This window comes from Camellia sinensis, chromosome 13 (genome assembly GCF_055761805.1).
Source record: "Camellia sinensis isolate YWXY chromosome 13, ASM5576180v1, whole genome shotgun sequence".
NCBI classification, from domain to species: Eukaryota; Viridiplantae; Streptophyta; class Magnoliopsida; order Ericales; family Theaceae; genus Camellia; species Camellia sinensis.
The window spans coordinates 39,290,470-39,314,011 of record NC_138973.1 but is presented as its reverse complement, the minus strand read 5'-3'; the positions used below and the strand labels follow the sequence as shown (position 1 = coordinate 39,314,011).

Below are 23,542 nucleotides of genomic sequence, written 5' to 3'. Positions count from 1 at the left end.
GTGTGAAGCGATGTGCTTGATGAATTGTTCTTGCAAGGCTTACTCAAGTGTAGCTGATTCGGGCTGTATCACATGGTATAGAGATTTGATGGATGTAAGAAAGTACGATAGTGCTCTGCTTGAATATACATGTTGATGCTGATGAATTAGGTATTTTAATTAACCAATTTCATTGTGCTAAACTATACCCACCTATCTAAAATCATTGATAATTGTGTAAAGTTTTATTTGTCCTTTTTGTTTTTTTTTTTTTTTTTGGTGGTAGTGTCTAAAATGGTACAACACACTTGGCCAAGAATAGACCAAAGGGAGGCATCCCTCCCCCCTCCCCTCCCCCCCCCCCCCCTTACAATTTATTAATTATTCATTATTTTAAAATTATATAGATTAGTTCACTCTAAGTTGTAAAACCTATTAAATACATCATACTTTTAAAAACAATCACGTTAATTAAATATTGATACCTACTTAATTGGATAAGGAAGAAAAATATCCCACATCATAGAGACAAAATATCCTTAATATTATGTTTCTTTCTCATCTCATTCCATTAATACCATTCATAACCATGCTTGACAAAAAATCATGAGTTCAAAAATTATACCACTTTGAAAAATCTTTTTTGCTCTATTCACATATAGGGAACACGACAACAGCAAAAGAGAACGACGTCGGAAAACCCTCAGCCCCCATCACTGGTATGTATATGTTTGTACTTGTGGTACGAAAAACGCCCATTATATGGTACATATAAAAGGTAGGTGTGCATTTGATCTCAGAAGCCTCATTTTTCTTATTTCCTATGTATGAAGCAACTATCTACTCCTGGGAAACTATTCAACCACACTCTATATTTTTCATTAGCCAAAGTACAAAAAAAGTACACTTTTTATTTTATCTAATTACTTTAGCTATTGTGTTCTCTAACCACGCTCTTTATTTTAGCTAATCATTTAAATTAACTTAATTAATTTTTAAAATAAGAAAATACTAATTGTTGATATTTTACTAATATAAATTTGCAATAATAATAAATTTGCCCATACAAACATACAAAAACCTGTAGAATGAGGAGAAAAAAAATACAAATACAAAATAAGTTATTCTGTAATTTATTAAACAGAATTGAAAGAACAAATAAAATTGTTACATACACACACACACACACACATATAATATATATATATATATATATATAAAATCCCAAATCCAAGACATAAATATACAAAAATCTAAAATATATACATACATAATTGTTTGGAGAGCCTCTGGAGCTCTTCAATTGTAACCACCAAAAAAAAATAGAATGGTAAAGTAACTAGCCCAATAGCTAGCCCATTGGAGCTCAAAATTAGACTTACATTGCCTAAAATGCCTAACAAGCCTGATTTAACTATCTCCTTGGAAATGCTCTAAGTGCAAACTAGTGGATTTGTGCTATGTTCTTTTACAAATCCTGGTGACAAGCTTCTTAATTTTGAACACTTGCTTCTTTTTTGATGGATTGCTTCAAAAAAACACTCATCATTATTACTCTCATCTATTGTTTGATTTTGTTTAAACTTTATTCGATTTGCAAGAAACAATACAATAATTGTGAGTTTTTGTGGGATGGATTAGAGTTATGGAGTGAGAAAGAAGATTAAGAGAAAATAATTGAAATTAGGAAAGAAGGTAAAGAGGGGTCACACTGGTCCCACTTTAGACCCAGTTAATCTTAGACAAAACGTTCAAGAGCATGTTGACTCCTAGTCCATGGGAAACAAATTTAGAATTAAATATTTCGGGGGATAAACCAAGTTAAAGCAAACCAATTCCCAAGCAAATAAAATTTGTTACCAAAATTACACCACTCATAAAAGTTAACCGGTACTCCCGGAACTAAGCTCATTATTTCTGAATAAAATCAGTAATATTTTAGCTAATGCTAAAATTTGTTTTCTTTTCTCAAAACCAAAACACTTTGGAAATAATCATATTATAAACTGTAACGCCCTCAAAATAATAACATTAAACCAACATTTTAGACATGCATTGATACAAAAGAAATCAACCATTTCTATTCATCAGAGTAATTCTTACAACTGTATTACATGTTAACAATAAAAGCAAGTGCCCTAAGGGCTTACAGCTTTCCAAATTAACACTTGGTTACAAAAGAAAAAGAGTACTAGCTCAATACATATTAAGCCCTTGGCTTGAATTTACATGCAATACATCAAAATAAACAAAAGAAAGAGTCTTCAACTCTCATCATCATCCAAGCTATGTCCTTGGGGGTGGCATACTACCTGTACCTGAAAATAATGTCCCACAAAGGGTGAGCCAACGCCCAGTAGAGATATGTTAAACACAGTATGAGCAATAACTAAGACATCAGCAATTGATAAATGTTCAATTTTCATCAACCAATTCATAACCCATTTCCATCTCATGACCACTACGTTCAAGTTTCATTTCAGTTTCCATGTCTTATCAATTTTCACAATTTTCATCAATGGCTCAGAACCTGGCCAACTACTTATATGAGACAGTAACTCATATTAAACATTTCTCATTATCACAATAGATAAACATACTAGTTGTATCAACATCTCCACAGGTAAGCCTACAAGCTGTACCCACATTTCAACAGATATGCATATTAGCTATATCAACACTTCCAATGACAAGCATATGAGCTGTATCAATACTTCCAATGACCAGCATATGAGCTGTATCAACACATTATCTGACAAGCATATGAGCTGTATCAGTGGAGTCCATCCCCTATCTCCTCCCAAACAACATCCGGTTTAGAGGTCCATCCCCTATCTTTCCCTAAACCGTGGAGTACATCCCCTATCTCCTCTCACACACACACAATGCATATATACACAAAGGTCATATACACAATCAATCAATACATAACGTTAATGTATTCTGTTAACCGTCATACTCTATGACATATCCAATTGATTAGTTTTAGTTTGCCTAATCATCATGCATTATCTACAACAATCAAAACTACCCTCCACCGGTAGCCCAAGCAATTATTTCTAAACAGATAATAAAAGCTCCAACAGATAAAACATCAATGTTTTTCAAAAGTGAGCGATTTATAAATCCAACTCCATCATTTCACGACATAATGAGCCAATTTCATTATTTCCAACTCAATTCCATAAGTTCACAATTTTTCCAAATTAATTATACCAATTCATTTTTAAACAACAATTTAGGGCTTTTACCCCCCAATTCTCGATATTAACCCAAAGGTTCCAATATCACCAACCAACAACAATATCATCATTTTGAAAACCAAAATACATATTATGAGCCCAAAATCATAAAACCCTCTTTAACACATTTTTAAACCCTAAGTCCCAAAATCAACCATTTAAACAATAGGCTCAAAATCTAGGTTAGAACCCATAAGAGTGAGTAGGAATCCCTACCTCAAAGATGAGACCCAAAGAAGAAGATGGTGAAAACAAAGTTGCTCCAAACCGCGAGTTCCTCGAATCAAAAGATAGCCCTCGACGATCAACAACCTTTTTGTAAAGGCCAAAGGTGAGAAAAACACCCTAGCTAGATCAATATCTAGAGAGAATGCAAGGTTTTAGAGAGAGGCTCTCAAATGGTCTTTTCAGAAAAGTAAGAGAGAGAAAGGATGAGAAAAAGTGATTTAAAACTGCCTCACAGCCAACTGATATACGACATTCCCGCTTGAGCGGAAAACACAACGCTCGAGCGTCAAGAACAAAAACTAGGTCCGCTCGAGCACAAAAGGACCCGCTTGAGCACCAAGACACAAGAATAAAGTAAACCCGCTCGAGCGCGAAAACCAGTCCGCTCCAGTGTAGATTCCCTGCTCCCAGAACTTACACCCAAAGGTACCACCCGCTTGAGCGCCAAAGTACCCGCTCGAGCGCCACCGCTCGAGCACAAAGAAACCCGCTCGAGCGTGAAAAACACCCCTGCAGAAGTTTTGTAGGGACACAAAAATACTGGGGTTGTGCAATCCCCGCTCGAGCGCAAGAAGACCCGCTCGAGCGGACCTCAAAAAAAACTGGGCAACAAAGAATTGAAACCAAGGCCCAATCCAACCTGTAGCAACTCTATCCAAAACATCCCAACACTCAATCAAGTGGAATTAAAGGACGACAACAAGATAGATATAACTACCAACTTCACGGAACCAAGTCCGGAATACAACAGAACAGTAAAGGGACAACCGGGATCGCTATAACCTCCCCCCCTTAAAGAATTTCATCCCCGAAATTAAACACAAGTTTTTCAAAAACAGGTTTTCTCCATTTTCAACAATATTACAACATAATATTAAACAATCCGACCCATTACCGGTCAATCCCATCTCTTTTCAAGAGGCAAAACACATTATTTAAAACAACTTGCATTATCAACATGCATTTCTTTGAAATTTACCAATTTCAACTCATTTTCCACAATTCAATCATACATGCAACATTATCATCATGCTTGCATTCCCACGATACATTGAACATATGCAATGTTATACAAATTCCCATTAACCAAAACATTCACAATGTTTCACAACTTAAGACGTACACAATGCTCTTAAAGTTCAACATTATTACAGAATTTCATTACAAAATTACACATCGATAAACATGTCCGGATACTTCTCGCGGATTTCCAACTCACGTTCCCAAGTGGCTTCCTCCACTCCGTGATGCTTCCACAAAACCTTCACCAAAGGAATGGTCTTGCCACGCAGGACTCGATCCCGCCTATCCAAGACCCGAACCGGTCTCTCCTCATACGAGGCATCCTCGTCTATCTCCAAGTCGGTCCAATCCAACACGTGGGATGGATCCGGCTCATACTTCCGAAGCATACTAACATGAAAAATGTCATGAACCCCGGACAACTGCGGCGGCAAAGCCAAACGATAAGCCACTTCCCCAATCCTCTCGAGGATCTCAAAGGGACCAATAAACTGAGGGGATAACTTCCCACTCTTCCCGAACCTCATCAGACCTCGCCTAGGTGATATTTTCAAGAAGACATGATCACCTACCTCAAACGCCAAAGGCCTCCTCCTACGGTCGGCATAACTCTTTTGGCGACTCTGGGCTGTGACAAGCCTCCTACGGATAAGCTCAACTTTCTCCGTCGTCTCCCTAACCAACTCCGGACCCAACAAAGGGGCATCACCCACCTCGGCCCAACACACTAGAGACCTACACGGTCGGCCATACAAGGCCTCAAACGGTGCCATACCGATACTAGGCTGAAAACTGTTGTTGTAGGCAAACTCCACCAAGGGCAAGTGCCTTTCCCACGTCCCACTAAAGTCAAGGACGCAACCTCGAAGCATATCCTCAAGGAGCTAAATAGTACGCTCGGACTGCCCGTCAGTCTGAGGATGATAGGTCGTACTAAAGGTCAACTTAGTGCCCAAGGCACTCTGCAAACTCTGCCACAACCTAGCAGTAAAACGAGGATCTCTATCGGAGATGATCATCACTGGGACCCCATGCAATCTCACTATGTCCCGAATATACAAGTCGGCGAGATGATCTAACGAATCTCTCACGCATATAGGAATGAAGTGCGCCGACTTAGTCAACCGGTCTACAACCATCCAAATGGCATCACTACCCCGCTGAGTCCTCGGAAGACCTACAACGAAGTCCATAGTGATATGCTCCCACTTCCACTCGGCAATAGGCATGGGTTACAACAAACCCGCTAGCCTCTGATGCTCGGCCTTCACCTGCTGGCAAATAAGGCACTTCGATATAAAAACAGCCACATCTCTTTTCATACCCCGCCACCAAAACTGGCGACCCAAATCCCGATACATCTTAGTGCCTCTCGGATGCACCGCAAGACGTGAATGATGGAACTCTCGGAGTACTTCCTCTCGGCAAGACTCTGGCACAAACAAACGGTCTCGGTATCTCACACTCAGGTCGGTATACACCGTCAAACCCTTCTCAGCCTTTCCATTTGAGATCTTCTCTTGGAAGGACTCTACCTCAAGGTCACCTCTCTGTGCCTCTAACACTCGAGTCACGAGTGTAGGCTGCGCAATAACAGAAAACAAGGCCGCAGCCTCAACTGATTCACCCAGTAGCAAGTCAAACTCGCCAAGTACACCCAACATCCCCCATTCCCGGATGGCTATACAAGCTACATCACTAATGGATTTCCTACTAAGGGCATCGGCCACAACATTGGCCTTTCCCAGGTGATAGTGCAACTCAAAATCATAGTCCTCAATGAACTCCATCCATCTCCCCTGCCTCAAATTCAAGTCCCTCTGTGTAAACAGGTACTTCAAACTCTTGTGATCCGAGAACACCGAGAACCTCTCACCATAAAGGTAGTGCCTCCACATCTTTAAGGTAAAGATCACTGCTGCTACCTCTAGGTCGTGTGTAGGGTAGTTCTTCTCGTGTATTTTCAACTGACGTGAGCCATAAGCTACCACCTTCCCCTCTTGCATCAACACACAACCCAAACCCTCTCCTGAGGCATCGCAATAAACCGCATAACCCAACCCTCTCTCCGGAATAATCAAAACCGGAGCGGTGGTCAATCTAACCTTCAACTTTTGGAACGACTTTTCGCAAGTTTCACTCCACACAAATTTGGCCCCTTTCCGCGTCAATCTAGTCAACGGCGAAGCTAGCCTGGAGAAATCTTTCACAAACCGGCGGTAATACCCAGCTAATCCCAGAAAACTACGGATCTCAAACACACTCTTAGGCTGTGCCCAATCTTGCACTGCCTCAACCTTGGATGTATCTACAGACACTCCTTCCCCGTATACCACATGGCCTAAAAATTTCACTTCTCTTAGCCAGAACTCACACTTTCCAAACTTGGCATACAGCCTATGGGCTCTAAGCAACTCAAGCACCACTCTCAAGTGTTCCTCGTGCTCCTCCTCAGAAGGCGAATAGATAAGAATGTCGTCCACGAAAACGACTACAAAACGGTCTAAGAATTCTCGGAAGATCCGGTTCATCAAGTCCATAAAGACTGTCGGTGCATTGGTAAGCCCGAATGGCATCACCAGAAACTCATAATGGCCATACCGCGTACGGAATGCCATCTTAGGAATATCCTCCTCCCTGACCGTCAACTGGTGGTAACCCGATCTCAAGTCTATCTTAGAAAAACAACGGGAACCCTTCAATTGGTCAAACAGATCATCTATACGAGCATAGGGTACTTATTCTTGACCGTAGCCCGATTCAACTTCCAGTAGTCTATACATAATCTCAAGGCATCATCTTTCTTTTTAGCAAAGAGGGTCGGTGCTCCCCACGGCGAAGCACTAGGGCGAACGAAACCCTTATCTAGCAATTCCTGGAGCTGAATCTTTAACTCACTCAACTCGACTGGGGCAAAACGATAAGGTGCCATAGAAATCGGCACTGTGCCGGGCACTAAATCAATAGAGAACTCTATCTCTCGGTGAGGTGGCAAACTAACGAGATCCTCGGGAAAAACGTTCGAATACTCACAAACCACCCTTGGCAATACAATCTGGGTCTCATCACACTCACCACTCAAAAAGCTAGCAAGTAGACCACTAAGCTCACTCCGCCCTCGCAGATCATACATCGGTGGCAACACACTACCAACCTGATCCTCCAAGAAATGGAAACACTCCCCGCTCAAGGTACAAACTGTGACCCTCTAGAGGTAGCAATCAATAACAGCCCGGTATGACGATAGCCAGTCCATACCCAAAATAACATCAAAGCCCTTCATGGGCATAACCACAAACGGAAAAGGAAGCCTATGGTCGGCGACCTTTATATCACAACCCCTAACACCTTGTTTCAAGATCAACTCACCACCAATAGGCGATACTACACATATAGGAGATGCTAACTGCGCCAACTCCAATTCCAGAACAGATGCAAATGCAGCAGACACAAAAGAATGAGATGCACCTGTATCAATCAACACACTAGCAACCGAGTTGCAAAACAGAAAAGTACCTCTCACTACTGATGGAGCCGGTACTAGGTCCTGCGCGGCAACAGCATACACACGCCCTGTAGGCCCCTGATCCACCTACTCACCTCTCGGAGCAAAAGACTGCTGCACTGAATGGGAAGACGAAGCTCCCGGATTGGCCCTCAAGGCCTGCACAGACTGAGCTGGCTGATAACTCTGCGTCTGCCTAGAACCAGACGCTCTTGAAGTAGCACTCAACTGTGGGCAATACCTCTTCAGGTGCCCAGGCTGACCACACTGATAGCAAGACAAAGGCTGGCCCCTGCCCTGACTCTGGCCCTGAGGTCTAGCTGAAGAAGAAGTAGCTCACTGACCCCCTCCCTTCTGCGGGCAAACCAAAGACTTGTGACCCAGCTGGCCACACGCAAAACAAGTCAAGCCTCCCTGACTACCTCTCCCAGAGCCCGTACTCGATACTGGAAAGGTCGATCTAGCCACACCACCCTGAGACTGCTGAGGGTTAAAACCCCTCTGTCTCCTGCCATCACCCTGACCATCCTGGCCCTTCTAGAAGCCTTTTTGCCCCTCATCTTCCTCCTGCATCATAATCTCCATATGAGCAACAGCATCCACCAAACATCTATACTCTCGGGTAAAAGATCCACCAACCCTCAACTTGAGGCCTCGCCTCAACTTCCGCTCAAACTCAAAGCAACGGCGTTCCTCGGACGCCACTAGTTCAGGTGCAAACCTGGACAGACTAGTAAAAGTAGCCTCAAACTCGGCCACTGACAAGCCCTGCTGTCTAAGCTGGCAAAACTGCTCTCTCAGCTTCTCCCTAGCAGCTGCAGATAAAAACTTCTCCTGGAAAGCATTCACAAATGCCTCCCGTGCACCACCAACACTGCCCTTCTCGTACTTCCACCATTGACTCGCATCTCCCTTCAGCTGGAAGGATGCCAGGGTCACCTTCAAAGCCCCGTCCTCGATGCCCAGCATCTCAAACGTCTTCTCCATCTGTTCCAACCACTCGTCAGCCTTAAGTGGCTCCTTTGGATCCCCAACAAACTCGTCCGGGTTAGACTGGAAGAATTCCCTCTTCAAGAAAGGAGGCCCTACCTCAGCAACCTGATTCTCAGCTCTGAGAATACCCAAAGCTCCCGCTATCTCTCGGGCCAAGGCGCCCATAGCCTGCTGACCCGCTAGCTCGGCCACGTTGGCCTGACCAACCCCCTCCTGCACTGCCGGAACGTCATCCAGTAGAGGTACCTCCTGCCTACCATGCCTGCCACACCTACCACGCCCTCGTCCTGACATCTTAATAAAGGTAACCAAGACTATTAGCACACTCACAAATGTTTCGAAGCTATAACACTCACGTCCTAATGCATGGACAACTGTAATTCACTCCACGTAAGCACATAAACACATAAGCATTTACGAATTTCATTTCCGGATAATGATAGTCCCGAGGCGTTACTAGAGTTCCGGTTAAAAACAGCATTGATCAAGTGCTTTTCCAACAAGACTCTCAGAAACCCAAGGATCCAATCAACATCCTAGAAACTACATTTCATACCCACATAGTCACATAAGCATGTTATCAATTAAGCACATAGCATATGACACTACATCTAAGTCTCTATCAAGCGAGACAAACCCATTGTGATCCTAATCACTTCCCACGTACCCAAAGAATTCGCACCCGGTACGCTCTGATACCAAGTTGTAACTCCCTCAAAATAATAACATTAAACCAACATTTTAGACATGCATTGATACAAAAGAAATCAACCATTTCTATTCATCAGAGTAATTCTTACAACTGTATTACATGTTAACAATAAAAGCAAGTGCCCTAAGGGCTTACAGCTTTCCAAGTTAACACTTGGTTACAAAAAAAAAAAGAGTACTAACTCAATACATATTAAGCCCTTGACTTGAATTTACATGTTATACATCAAAATAAACAAAAGAAAGAGTCTTCAACTCTCATCATCATCCAAGCTATGTCCTTGGAGATGGCATACTACCTGTACCTGAAAATAATGTCCCATAAAGGGTGAGCCAACGCCCAGTAGAGATATGCTAAACACAGTATGAGCAATAACTAAGACATCAGCAATTGATAAATGTTCAATTTTCATCAACCAATTCATAACCCATTTCCATCTCATGACCACTACGTTCAAGTTTCATTTCAGTTTCCATGTCTTATCAATTTTCACAATTTTCATCAATGGCTCAGAACCTGGCCAACTACTTATATGAGACAGAGACTCATATTAAACATTTCTCATTATCACAATAGATAAACATACTAGTTGTATCAACATCTCCACAGGTAAGCCTACAAGCTGTACCCACATTTCAACAGATAAGCATATTAGCTATATCAACACTTCCAATGACAAGCATATGAGCTGTATCAATACTTCGAATGACAAGCATATGAGCTGTATCAACACATTATCTGACAAGCATATGAGTTGTATCAATGGAGTCCATCCCCTATCTCCTCCCAAACAACATCCGGTTTAGAGGTCCATCCCCTATCTTTCCCTAAACCGTGGAGTACATCCCCTATCTCCTCTCTCACACACACAATGCATATATACACAAAGGTCATATACACAATCAATCAATACATAACGTTAATGTATTATGCTAACCGTTATACTCTATGACATATCCAATTGATTAGTTTTAGTTTGCCTAATCATCATGCATTGTCTACAACAATCAAAACTACCTTCCACCAGTAGCCCAAGCAATTATTTCTAAACAGATAATAAAAGCTCCAACAGATAAAACATCAATGTTTTTCAAAAGTGAGCGATTTATAAATCCAACTCCATCATTTCACGACATAATGAGCCAATTTCATTATTTCCAACTCAATTCCATAAGTTCACAATTTTCCCAAATTAATTATACCAATTCATTTTTAAACAACAATTTAGGGCTTTTACCCCCCAACTCTCGACATTAACCCAAAGGTTCCAATATCACCAACCAACAACAATATAATCATTTTGAAAACCAAATTACATATTATGAGCCCAAAATCATAAAACCCTCTTTAACACATTTTGAAACCCTAAGTCCCAAAATCAACCATTTAAACAATAGGCTCAAAATCTAGGTTAGAACCCATAAGAGTGAGTAGGAATCCCTACCTCAAAGATGAGACCCAAAGAAGAAGATGGTGAAAACGAAGTTGCTCCAAACCGCGAGTTCCTCGGATCAAAAGATAGCCCTTGACGATCAACAACCTTTTTGTAAAGGCCAAAGGTGAGAAAAACACCCTAGCTAGATCAATATCTAGAGAGAAGGCAAGGTTTTAGAGAGAGAGGCTCTCAAATGGTCTTTTCGGAAAAGTAAGAGAGAGAAAGGATGAGAAAAAGTGATTTAAAACTGCCTCACAGCCAACTGATATACGACATTCTCGCTCGAGCAGAAAACACAACGCTCGAGCGTCAAGAACAAAAACTAGGTCCGCTCGAGCGCAAAAGGACCCGCTCGAGCACCAAGACACAAGAATAAAGTAAACCCGTTCGAGCGCGAAAACCAGTCCGCTCGAGCGTAGATTCCCTGCTCCCAGAACTTACACCCAAAGGTACCACCCGCTCGGGCGCCAAAGTACCCGCTCGAGCGCCACCGCTCGAGCGCAAAGAAACCCGCTCGAGCATGAAAAACACACCTGTAGAAGTTTTGCAGGGACACGAAAATACTGGGGTTGTGCAATCCCCGCTCGAGCACAAGAAGACCCGCTCGAGCGGACCTCAAAAAAAACTGGGCAACAAAGAATTGAAACCAAGGCCCAATCCAACCTGTAGCAACTCTGTCCAAAACATCCCAACACTCAATCAAGCGGAATTAAAGGACGACAACAGGATAGATATAACTACCAACTTCACGGAACCAAGTCCGGAATACAACAGAACAGTAAAGGGAAAACCGGGATCGCTATATAAACTAAAACACTTTAGAAATAATCAGATTATATCCAAAGACTTTCTCCAAACTTGGTTTTTCAACACTTTAGGAATAAAATGATTAAACCCAAAGACTACCTCAAACCCCAAAGGTTTGAAACCAAATCCGTCTTAGTTGTCCTATCTGAACAAATAAGAAGTACTCTTTAATCAAGACTAAACACTTTGGTTTCTATTACAAAAAACCAAGCCAAGTTCCAAACTTACAAGCAATTTAAAAATTGCTAACCAAATTACAAGCAATGTAAAAAATTTCTATAACAATTACATGCATATAAAATGCTTCCAACATGTCAAGAAAACAATCTTGCTTTTAAAATAAAATTTGCAATTAACCACTACTAAATCACAAGCAAACAATTGCTTCAATTATAAAGAGAGTAACCAATCCATAAGGATTTTATATTGTCCAAAATCCTTTCCACGTTTAGTTATTCCTGTTCATCACAAAGGTTAGTCATCTATACTTTTTGTTTGTACATCCCAAAGACTATTCATTTGATTTTGTATTTGTTTTTCTATTTCCCTTTGCATAGGTATTCCTATAAAGAGAGTTAACAGAAAAACACAAGAAAAAACAAACCAAGCAATCTAAAGAAACTTGAAATCATCTTGCAAACTATTTAATAATAAAAATTAACTAATTAAAATGCTAGGTGAGTTACAACAATAAACCTTAAGAGCTACAAAATAAACCTATAACTTTAAGAATTAAATTAAAATTTGAATGAAAGGAGTTATAGAAAATTATTACACAATAATCATATAAATAAACATAACCAAGTTACAAAAATTTTATAACTCCAAAATTAAATTAAGATTAATTGCCATGAGTTATATATGAATTTAAATCATAATAAACATGTAAACTTATAACTCCAAATAAATAAATTAATAAGCAAGAGTTACAAATGAATTTATACAAAACCATAAACATGTAATACACATGTGACTGTTTGTAGCAATTAACATGTAAATAAAATCATACACATAACTTTAGAAACAATAAGCATGTAACAAAAAATTAAAATTTAGAAAATTTTGAACATGCAAATTATATTATGAAACTATAAAAATGAAGCATGCAGATCATGGTAGGAAATAAAAATAAAAATAAAAAAACATGCTCATGAAATTATATTACAATAATCAATATGCAAATATTACTAGAGATCTAGCAATAAAATATTCTAAATAAAACATAACATTGCATAATCATAATTCCAATCATACATACCCAGGAAGAACAGAAAAATAAAAAAACAAAACAGTGGGCAATTCAATTCTTTGAAACAGTTTCGGTTAAATATGAATTAATATTTTATATTCAGATACTAATTATAACAAACAACTACTATGCAATAGTAGGCCATCAAGATGAAAACAATGGCATTCAAATTCTATGAATTTAACATTCCAATCATGACTATCATAAAAGTTCTGGGCAAAATCAATATTCTGCAAATATGACATGAAAACCAATGAAAAGTAGGCATTGTAACCAAAGCAATTCACAGTGACATGCTGGGAATTATAAAGTAATTGACCTTAGATATTTTAGTACTATGGGGCCAAGGTTCTAAATCGCGGTATCGGGTAACGTAACGGTATCGATCGCGGAGTATCGGTATCGGTAGTATCGATCGGTACGTATCGGGAATCGGGTGTCGCGGTGGTGAAATTTTAAAAATCATTTTAAAGGTTTTTCAACTTTTTCTTTCCCGTACCGATCCGAACCGGTGAGTATCGGCCCGTCGCGGCTTGTGTAACGGCTTGTGTAACGCTTACAGGTCGATACGTACCGGGACTCGGCCGATACTCCTACGATTTTTAATCTCAGTGGTATATCGGCTTGTATCCGTCGCGGCACCCCATTTTTCCGATACGTATCGGCCGATACGTAGCATATCGGCCGATATTTAGAACTATGTATGGGGCTAACGCAACAGTATGCAGATTCATATTCTGAAACAGTGCAACGTACATAATATTTTAACCGATTACATAGACGAATTTATTTATCTAATTTTTATGAGAAATATATCTAATACGTTTTAAGATTTTTGTCCAAATTGTATAAATCAAACAAGATAAATAAATTCATGATTAATCAATTACTTTACAGAATGAGAAAACATGCTGAATATTACAACCATATTGCACAGAAATACATAATATGATAAATGGTAAAGAAAGCAAACCGAAGCCTGTGTGATACCAGAATGTCCTTAAAACAGATTAGCCGCCTCATCGTGGGTGCTAAAGGTACATCGAATTTTGTCTCCCATGAGAGACCGGCTAACACAGAAGCACCTTCTATTAGCTTTGGCAAACCAACAATGGCAGCACTCTTTCACAGAAGAAGAAAATTATAAAATGAGACTGCCTTGACTATAATCTGAGAGCAAAATATCTGTGTTGAACCCAAGGGAGATGGACCTCCTTTTATACACAATAGGGGAGAGAGGAGAAACCTTCCAGCCATCAAGGCTGGCAACCAATGATCATTACTCTTGCAAAACTACTAGAGTAATGGACCAATTGATGGGGATTCAATGTGTGAGTTGCACACACTATAATATAATATTTGCATATCTGCAATAGACCTCGTCCAAAAAGATTATGTTGGTGGACCATCAATACGGCCCAACCCAAACCTAACTCAAACCTCAAGCCCAAGATCCAAGATCCACGGACCCGGAACAAACCGTGGATCAAGCCCATCCTTGAAGCATCCATAACTCCCTTCCTTTGGAAAATTTGGATGCCTCAAAGTGCTCATGCCCTTATCAAAATCTTAAGCTTTAAATACCCATCAAAGTTTTCTTCTACAATCAATATAGGATTGGTAGTTATACACAATTCCCAATACCTCATTCATGAGGTCATCTTTATGAGACAATTTCTCATTTAATTCTCAATAGTTTTTGGTCATTGTTTTTATGGTGTAAAGACCTTGTTACAAAGAATCTAAACCCGTTTAATTCCACCTAACCATTGGTTGGGACCTACTTTAATTTCACATTAAAGTTACCAAAAACCCATTTTTTCCAACATTTGTTTCAGAATACAAAGTTTTATTATTGCAAGAAAAATATACAAGATTTGTTAGTTTGTATAATATTTTTCTAAACCTTATGTTAATACCTTGGGGTCAGTTATCAAGTGGAAAAGACATAGCTGTCAAGCGCCTCTCAACGAGCTCCAAGCAAGGTGTGGATGAATTCAAAAAATAAGGTTATTTTGATTGCCAAGCTTCAGCACCGAAATCTAGTTAGGCTTTTGGGATGTTGCATCCATGGAGAAGAAAGAATGTTAGTTTACGAGTATATGCCCAATGGAAGCTTGGATTCCTTCATTTTTGGTTTGCCTTCTCAACCTTCTTATGTATCTTTCAACCATGGATCCTTTGTCCATAATTTTTTATGTTCTCTATCCCAAAACACTCATAACCTAGAATTTATGATATAATCAAAAAGATGTGGATGATATGGGATTGGGGGGCATTTGGGGCCACTGGATCATGTATCATATCTTTCTTACTTGGAATTTTTGTTTGACTAATAAAAAAAGTATTATTGCCAAAGAAATTGTCTAACTAGAATGATTTATGAAAAAATTAATAAACTAAGCAAAAATCTTTGTGAGTTTTTCCTAGTAGGTGTAGAAAAAAAAAGTAAATCATTTACATGGAGCACACGATTGGACATTATTGTGGGAATTGCTCGAGGGATTGTTTATCTTCATCAAGATTCAAGATTGAGAATAATTCATAAGGATCTTAAAGCTAGCAATGTGTTACTTGATAGTGAGATGAATCCTAAAATTTCAGATTTTGGCTTAGCCAGGGCTTTTGGACATGATCAATCATCAACAAAAACAGAAAGGGTGGTTGAAACTTAGTAAGTAAACAATGTAATGTTTCCTTGTTATAGGTTAAACTATATATTAAAGTTCACATCTAAAGTTTAGTTTTCTTTGACAATGATATGCAGTGGTTATATGCCTCCAGAATATGCGATTGATGGCCTCTTTTCAATGAAATCAGATGCTTTTAGCTTCGGAGTCATAATTTTAGAAATAATGAGTGGCAAATAGGAACTGAATGTTTCATCATTCAGACCACGATCTTAACCTTCTTGGACATGTAAGTTCATAAACGTATAATATGTCTCCTTCTTACAACCCATGGTTCAATGGTTCAAGATCAAAACATGAACCAACTATAAAACCAAAGATATTGTGTTCTGCTAGCAACACCCTGACTTATCCAATACTTGTGGTTTGCGGGTAATTGCAACCATCCAAAGCTTACCTTGCAATGGTAGGTTGAATGTAACCTTGTGTTGGAAGGGGTTCTTGATTTATAAAAAAAGAATCTTTTTTTTTACTTTCCTCATATTTTCTTATATTTAATTTTTACATATATTTTGAGCCATTGCAGGCATGGAACCTTTGGACTGAAGGAACGGCTTCTGAGTTATTAGATCCATTGGTGAAGGGTTCATTTCCAATGTCAAAGGTATTAAGGTGCATAGAAGTTGGTCTCTTATGCGTGCAGAAATGCCCCAAAGATAGGCCAATGATGTCATCTGTGTTCTTAATGTTGGTTAGTGACAGTGCAATTTTGCCTCAACCCAAGCAACCTGGTTTTTATATAGAGAGGAGTTCCATCAAAACACATGATCAGTCATTACTTAAAAGTAGTCCTAGCATTAATGAAGTGACTATGACATGCCTAGCGGCTCGATAAAACATTTTCTACCTGCAACGATGGGGCCACATGCAACCTAGGTGGGCAATTGCTCTTCTCAAGTTTTTAAAATTACATTTTTTATTATAGTTTAAACAGTTTTTTTTTTTTTCAATAGAAATTGTACATGTATCCCTTAATTTTGTTATAGCCCCTCTTTAAAAATTAAAAAATAAAATCTTTATTATATATTCTTCCTCCATTCATACTATTATCTGTTTTTTTTGTTTTTATTTTTTTCATTTTTTATTTTTTTATGGTGGGATTGAGATGCTCTGGAATTGATTAAAATTGTGGGGTTTAGGTGCTAAAAAAATTAGTTCATTATATAATAGAGCATTCTTAGCAACTTTCAATATTTTTTTGATAATTCCAGATATACCTAATAAAGTTTAGATGAGCAATGTTATATGTTGAGATTTAGCTAGCATCATGTATGTGGATTTTGATCCTTCACATTTCATAAAAATCTCTATTTCATTGTATAAGTTTGTAACATGTCATCAAAATATAAAAATAACAGTTTATATTTAACATGTTATTACATGAATTATGATTTTCCTTAACCCTTTTTTGAATTTAAAAAAAGATGATTCATCGTTGGTGAAGTGGGACTTACTCATGAAAATATAGTTTGATTAGAGTACAGAAAAGTTTAGGAGACCGGAAAATGATCTTAGATTTTTATCATGAAAAATAAATTTATGATAAATTACAAATACATTTTTTATAATTTACTTAAAATACAGATTGTCTTATATAATTTTGAAAATTACATCCCGCTTCTTTAAGTTTCTAATCACATAACAAATAACTCATTTTATTTATAAACCATCAGGTCAATTATAATTTTTAATGATATCAAAAATATATTTCAATTAATAATTCAGATAATTTTGTTGTTGTATAGAAGAGTAGTTAAAAATTTAATTTTTTTATGTTAATTATTGTAAATAAATTTTGTTGACATGGGAGTATTTATAATTTTCAAAACTACAAGGATCAATCTGCATTTTAAATAAATCTCAAAATGTGTATTTGTATTGGGCAAATTGCACTAGTAGTTCTTGTACTTTGGTTCTTGTGTCATTTTATTCCCGTAATTTCAATTGGCTCAATTTTGACCATGAATTTATAATTTGTTTCAATTTAGCCTAATTGATTACAACTCTTTACTTTTTTTATGAAAAATATGCATATAAGTGACATGCGTCATATTTTTTTGATAAAATTATAAACTTACTAAACTCAGTGAGTTAATCTGAACCAATTCAGCAATTATTTTCCATCAAAACCACTAATAATATTATCAATTAAATCAAATTGACACAAAATTTAAAATTAAGGGTCAAAATTGAGCCAATTAAAAATAGAATGACTAAAATGGCACAAGATAAAATATAAAAACTACCGATGTAATTTGTCCATTTGTATTTTACCCATAAATCTACCTTGTGTGTTTAAAGTTATTGTTGCACGACTAAATTTTGAGTAAATCCTATACATTAATTTCATTTAATTTATTTTTTCTGAGTTCTTAGTATCATTGTTTAATTATTGATTGGTGGTGGTGACTGTACGCGTCGGCCGAAAGGTGATTCTGGTCCAAATGTACAATTTTATTGGAAAATATCACATCAGTGATATTTGAAAATTTAATTATAAATTAATGAAAAATTATATAAATATTAATAATTAATTTATATATTTTTTTATGGATTTTTATGTTTTTGTTTTTCTGCATTCCACTGGGGTGTAGCTAGCCCCAATTTCACCCATGTTCCTCACTCAATTTCCATTGACTATCTTATCTAATGTGAAAAACCTAAGTGATTCGTGATTCAAACTAAGAGTAATTGTAACAATTCCTAAACAATTAAAACTAACAATCTAAATAAACTAACTCGTGCGAAAGTGATTTGGATTGTTGCTTCAGACACAATAAATCAACATAACCGATTTTTACATGGAAAAATCACAATTGGAGCACCCCCTATTATAATTAAAAAACCATGGGCGAAATGCCACTAATTAATCCATTATGAAAGGAAGAAAGAATACAAATTTACCAAAACAAATTACCCAAACTCTGTCAATTTATCTTCAACGATCTATATCTCTTTCACCGCCGTCTTCATCTCAGAATTGATTAGTTTGATGTTGAATCCACAACATCCATGTCAAATCCACAACCACGCACAGCTTTGAACTCTTTCGAATACTCCACGCTTGAATCTCCGGATTCCACCGAAGAAGAACACTCTTGTATTTTAATAACCAATCAACTCTTTGATGTATATATACTTGTCAAACCATGAGTTTAATACTCAATCAAACATCAAAGAAACAAGTAAAGTTGCTCCAAAAGAAAACCCTAATGCCCTCAAATAAGATCTGGAAGTCGTACCCTAAAAACAGACTGAAACGCAGCTTTATAGTAAACAGGGCCGCGATGGTCGCTCGAGCGAAAGATATCTCGCTCAAGCGAAGAGACAGATTTGTGTATATTCCCTAAGTGCCTTTGCTCAAGCCACCAAAAGGTTCACTCAAGCTCACAAAATTCCTTCCCAATATTTTTGCAAATAGTGAAACTACTGGGAGCAAGTTTTCTTCACTCTAGCCAGGACTCCTTCGCTCGAGCGAGCAAGGAAAAAAACTAGGAACATTTACAACTTGATAAGTTATGTTTGTTCGCTTAATTGACAAGACTAAGGGACCTAACATAATGTAAACACAATCATAATAGAATAAATTGGTCTGCATTCAAGCTAGTGATGAAGAAAACTTAGAATTACCCATCTTTGATATGGTCACCATTAGCAGGACAACTAACAGTTTTTGTTGCACAAATAAAATTGGAGAACTTGGTTTTGGGCCTGTTTACAAGGTAAGTTTATTCCATTCCAACACTGGCTATTTTATCTATTTTAGTGGACAAATGAAATTCTTGATAAGGAAAAATACATTAAAGAAGAAGAAGAAGATGCTATAATGTTTTTCATGATGATCAAAATAAATATTTATGTTGATTATCGCAGGGTGTGCCATCAACTGGAAAAGCGGTAGCTGTCAAACGTCTATCAACTAACTCCAAACAAGGTCTTAATGAATTCAAAAATGAAGTGATTTGATTGTCAAACTTCAACATCGTAATTTGGTTAGGCTTTTGGGATGTTGCATCCATGGAAAAGAAAGAATGTTAATTTATAATTACATGCCCAATGGAAGCTTGGATTCTTCCATTTTTGGTTTGCCCTCTCAACCTTCCTTTGATCATCTATATCTTGCTTGTTTGGGATTCATATTTGACCAAATAGAAAATTATGCTAATCAAAAAAGTTTGCCTTGCTAAGTTGCTATAATATTATGAGCAATGGTGTATATATCACTGCCTTTTCCACTGTTCTATATCACTTGATATTCTTGCTTAATGTTTACTTGATAATATCATGATTCACGAGCTTCCAAGTTGGCTGTGAAGCAATGCGATAAAAAATGAGTGACATAATATATCACTTTTGTAATGGATATATATATAATACTTCAACATTTAATAATTTAATAAAAACCTTGGGCCCCTTTATTCAATACAGGTCTAGAAAACCCAAGAAGTAGATCACTGACACGGAGGAGACGCTTTGATATTATTGTTGTGATTGCTCGAGGGGTTCTCTATCTACATCGAGATTCAAGATTGAGAGTTATTCATAGAGATCTTACAACTAGTAATGTGCTACTTGATTGTGAGATGAATCCTAAAAATTTCAGATTTTGGCCTAGCTAAGGTTTTTGGAGTAGATCAATCATCCGCAATAACAAAAAGGGTTGTTGGAACTTAGTAAATGGCCAACACTCTTTTTCTTGTACAAGCTTAGCCTAGAAAAGTCACCAGATTTCCAAGTACATCTCTGGAGCTCATTCTATAGATAGATGGCCTCTTTTCAATGAAATCTAGTGTTTTTTGCTTCAAAGTCATTGTCTGGGAAATATTGAGTGGCAAAAGGAATAGGTTGTTCCATTATACAAACCACGATTTTAACCTTCTTGGACATGCAAGTTCTTGAACAAAGAATGTTTTCTTGTTTTACTTTCCTATTTTTGAATGAGTTGCACAACTTGCACAAAACCTTTTCACAGATCACAAAATAGAAACAATGGGTGAAACTCATTCATTGTTTCTCTTATGTGATCCTTTATGTGAAACAATTATGTGGAATTATAAATATTCTATTTTGTAATAGTTCTTTTATCCTGATGTTCTATATTGAGCCATGTCAAGCATGGACACTTTGGATTGAAGGAAAGGCCTATGAGCCATTAGATCCATTGGTAGAGAGTTCACTTCCAATGTTAGAGATATTAAGGTGCATACAAGTTGTTGTCTTATGTGTGTAGAAATGCCCTAAAGACAGTCCAACTATGTCATTTGTGCTCTTAACATTGATTACTGAGGCTGCAAGCAACCTGGGTGTTATATAGAGAGGAAGTCCAGTTACAAACTTATTTGTTGACTCTGTAATTATAGCATCAATGAGATGACTATGACACAATTAGAGGTTCGATAAATTTTTTTTGAGAAATTTAGTGCATGTAAAATTTAGATTGAGAGAAATCAAGATTTGAGCAATTGGAGTGTTCAAATGTATTGAACCCATTACTTTTTAATAGATCTTAAAAATGACTTTTCATGAATGCACATCCCTATATATATGTTTGTAACTTTTCAATTGACAGTTTTGAAACTTCCGACTAGTTGTTAGTTATTAGTTGAGTAGAGCTATATATTATTAAGAGATTTAGCTAGCATCATCTAATGTTTGTTGTTTCCAGCTAGTGGATGGAGAATTTTTGCAACTCACAAGTAAAAAAAAAAAAAAAAAGCATCAAGGTAGTCATCAAAGACAAAGTGTTGGCATAGTGGGTGAGGTGTTTCTTCACAAGGCATGATGTCTAAGTTTGAGTTTTATCTGTTGGATGACACAACTTCCTTATTTGTATTCTTCTCCAATCGATTGGTGAAAAAACAATTATAGTCATCAACCATGCAAGTAAAATATGATTACATGTTACAAGATAATTTTGTAACACTCACATATACAATATGGAAAATGCTAGCAAGTGCCCCTTAGGCATTGTTTAATGTTGGAAAGTGTGTAAAGAGTGTCTTGAAAATATGAGAAAATGTCAAAAAGTGTATTGATTTCAATAAAAGTGCATTGAATTTAATAAAAAGTTTTTTGTGTTCTTTAATTTTTTTTTTTTTTTTCCTTCTCTTACTTGTGCCCTAGGGGCACTTGTTAGCAAGACCCCTACAATATTGTAACTGTAACAAACTAGTTTGGTCTTCAGTTGTGAATTGGTGGGGAATTCATTAGGCAATGCCTAGCTCGATGGAACAAGTTCTGCTTTGGTGGTGTTGGAAAAAAATGGTATTTTATATGGCTTATTTTGGGCTGACTTTGAGGCCAAAATTTAGTGGGCCCCAAACGTCTTTTGGGGTGGGTTCGAAGAGGTGATGTGTTCCTTGCCGCGTGGCAAGTCACACGGTGAAGACGGAACGTCAAAACCATTTATGAGTGAATGGGAAGTTGACGTCGTTTTCGGGTCTAATATTAATTTTTTAGATAAAATTCATTTGAATTTTTTCAATAAAAAAATTATTTTGGAAATTTAATTTAATTCTAAATTCAAATTTTGGGTTCCTAAGTGGTTTCCTAAAGTTTGTAATTTTGGGAATTTAATTTAATTCTAAATTCAAATAGTGGTTTCCTAAAATTTGTCAATTAGATTAATTTTTATATTCCTTCAAGGTTTTAATAAATCTATTCAACTTTTGGTTTTATTTGATTAAACTATTCTAATAGTTTAATAATATATATATTCCCACAATCTTAAGACAGATTCGAATTTATTCTGTTTAAAGAATCTTTTTGTTTGTTTCATTTTCTTTCTTCTTTTAAGAAAATTATTTCTGTGAATTTACAAAATAATATTCTGGTTGGAAAAAAAATAGTGATTATATGCTATTTGACAGATAGTAGTAATATACTGTCTCTTTTCTTTGACAACTAGTAGTACGATACTGGTGTCATTAATAATTCAGAATATATTTTTGTGGAATTTTTTTCAGAAATTAATTTTGGGTTTTAGAAATTATTTTCTGAGTTTTCATTACTTAAAATTCTGTTTTAGTATTTTAATTATTAAAGTGTTATAGAAATTTATTTTCTGTGTGGAATTAATTTGGTTTAAATAAAATTTTATTGTATTTCCAAATTAATTGAAAAATAAAAGTTATATTCTTATTTTTTTTATTTTACAGAATTTAATTTTCTGTGTGGAATTATTTTGGTTAAATAAAATTTTATTTTATTTCCAAATTAATTGAAAAATAAAAGTTATAGTTTTTTATTTCTTTTATTTTACAGAATTTAATTTTCTATGTGGAATTATTTTGGTTAAATAAAATTTTATTTTATTTCCAAATTAATTGAAAAATAAAAGTTATAGTTTTTTATTTCTTTTATTTAACAGAATTTAATTTTTTGTGTGGAATTAATTTGTTTAAATAAAATTTTATTTTATTTTCAAATTAATTGAAAAATAAAAGCTACATTCTTGTTTCTTGTATTTTTACATAATTTAATTCTGTGAATTTGGTTTAATTTTCTGTGTAGTGTAAATTCTAATTATAATTTTGTTTTATATATTAGAATTGATGGCTACTGAAACTAATGCCCAAATAAGTACTACTGTGGTGGCTGCAATTGCACCAACCCCCTCTCCTGTGGTGACAGCACCAATAAATCATGGAGAGAAGCCAGAGAAGTTCTCAGGAACTGAT

At 36.7% G+C, this 23,542-nt stretch overlaps 2 pseudogenes across 1 annotated transcript; both read left to right on the top strand.

The window, feature by feature from the left end:
• Window positions 1–10: 10 nt before the first annotated feature.
• On the top strand, window positions 11–16,909 carry LOC145805323 (G-type lectin S-receptor-like serine/threonine-protein kinase SD1-1; annotated as a pseudogene). The gene is made up of 6 exons (XR_014347861.1): window positions 11–94; window positions 642–698; window positions 15,104–15,309; window positions 15,607–15,847; window positions 15,941–16,092; window positions 16,390–16,909. The product of XR_014347861.1 is annotated as a G-type lectin S-receptor-like serine/threonine-protein kinase SD1-1 (transcript).
• Window positions 16,910–18,875: 1,966 nt separating this feature from the next.
• The window catches only part of LOC145805322 (G-type lectin S-receptor-like serine/threonine-protein kinase SD1-1), a 150,077-nt pseudogene continuing 145,410 nt past the window's right edge, over window positions 18,876–23,542 (top strand).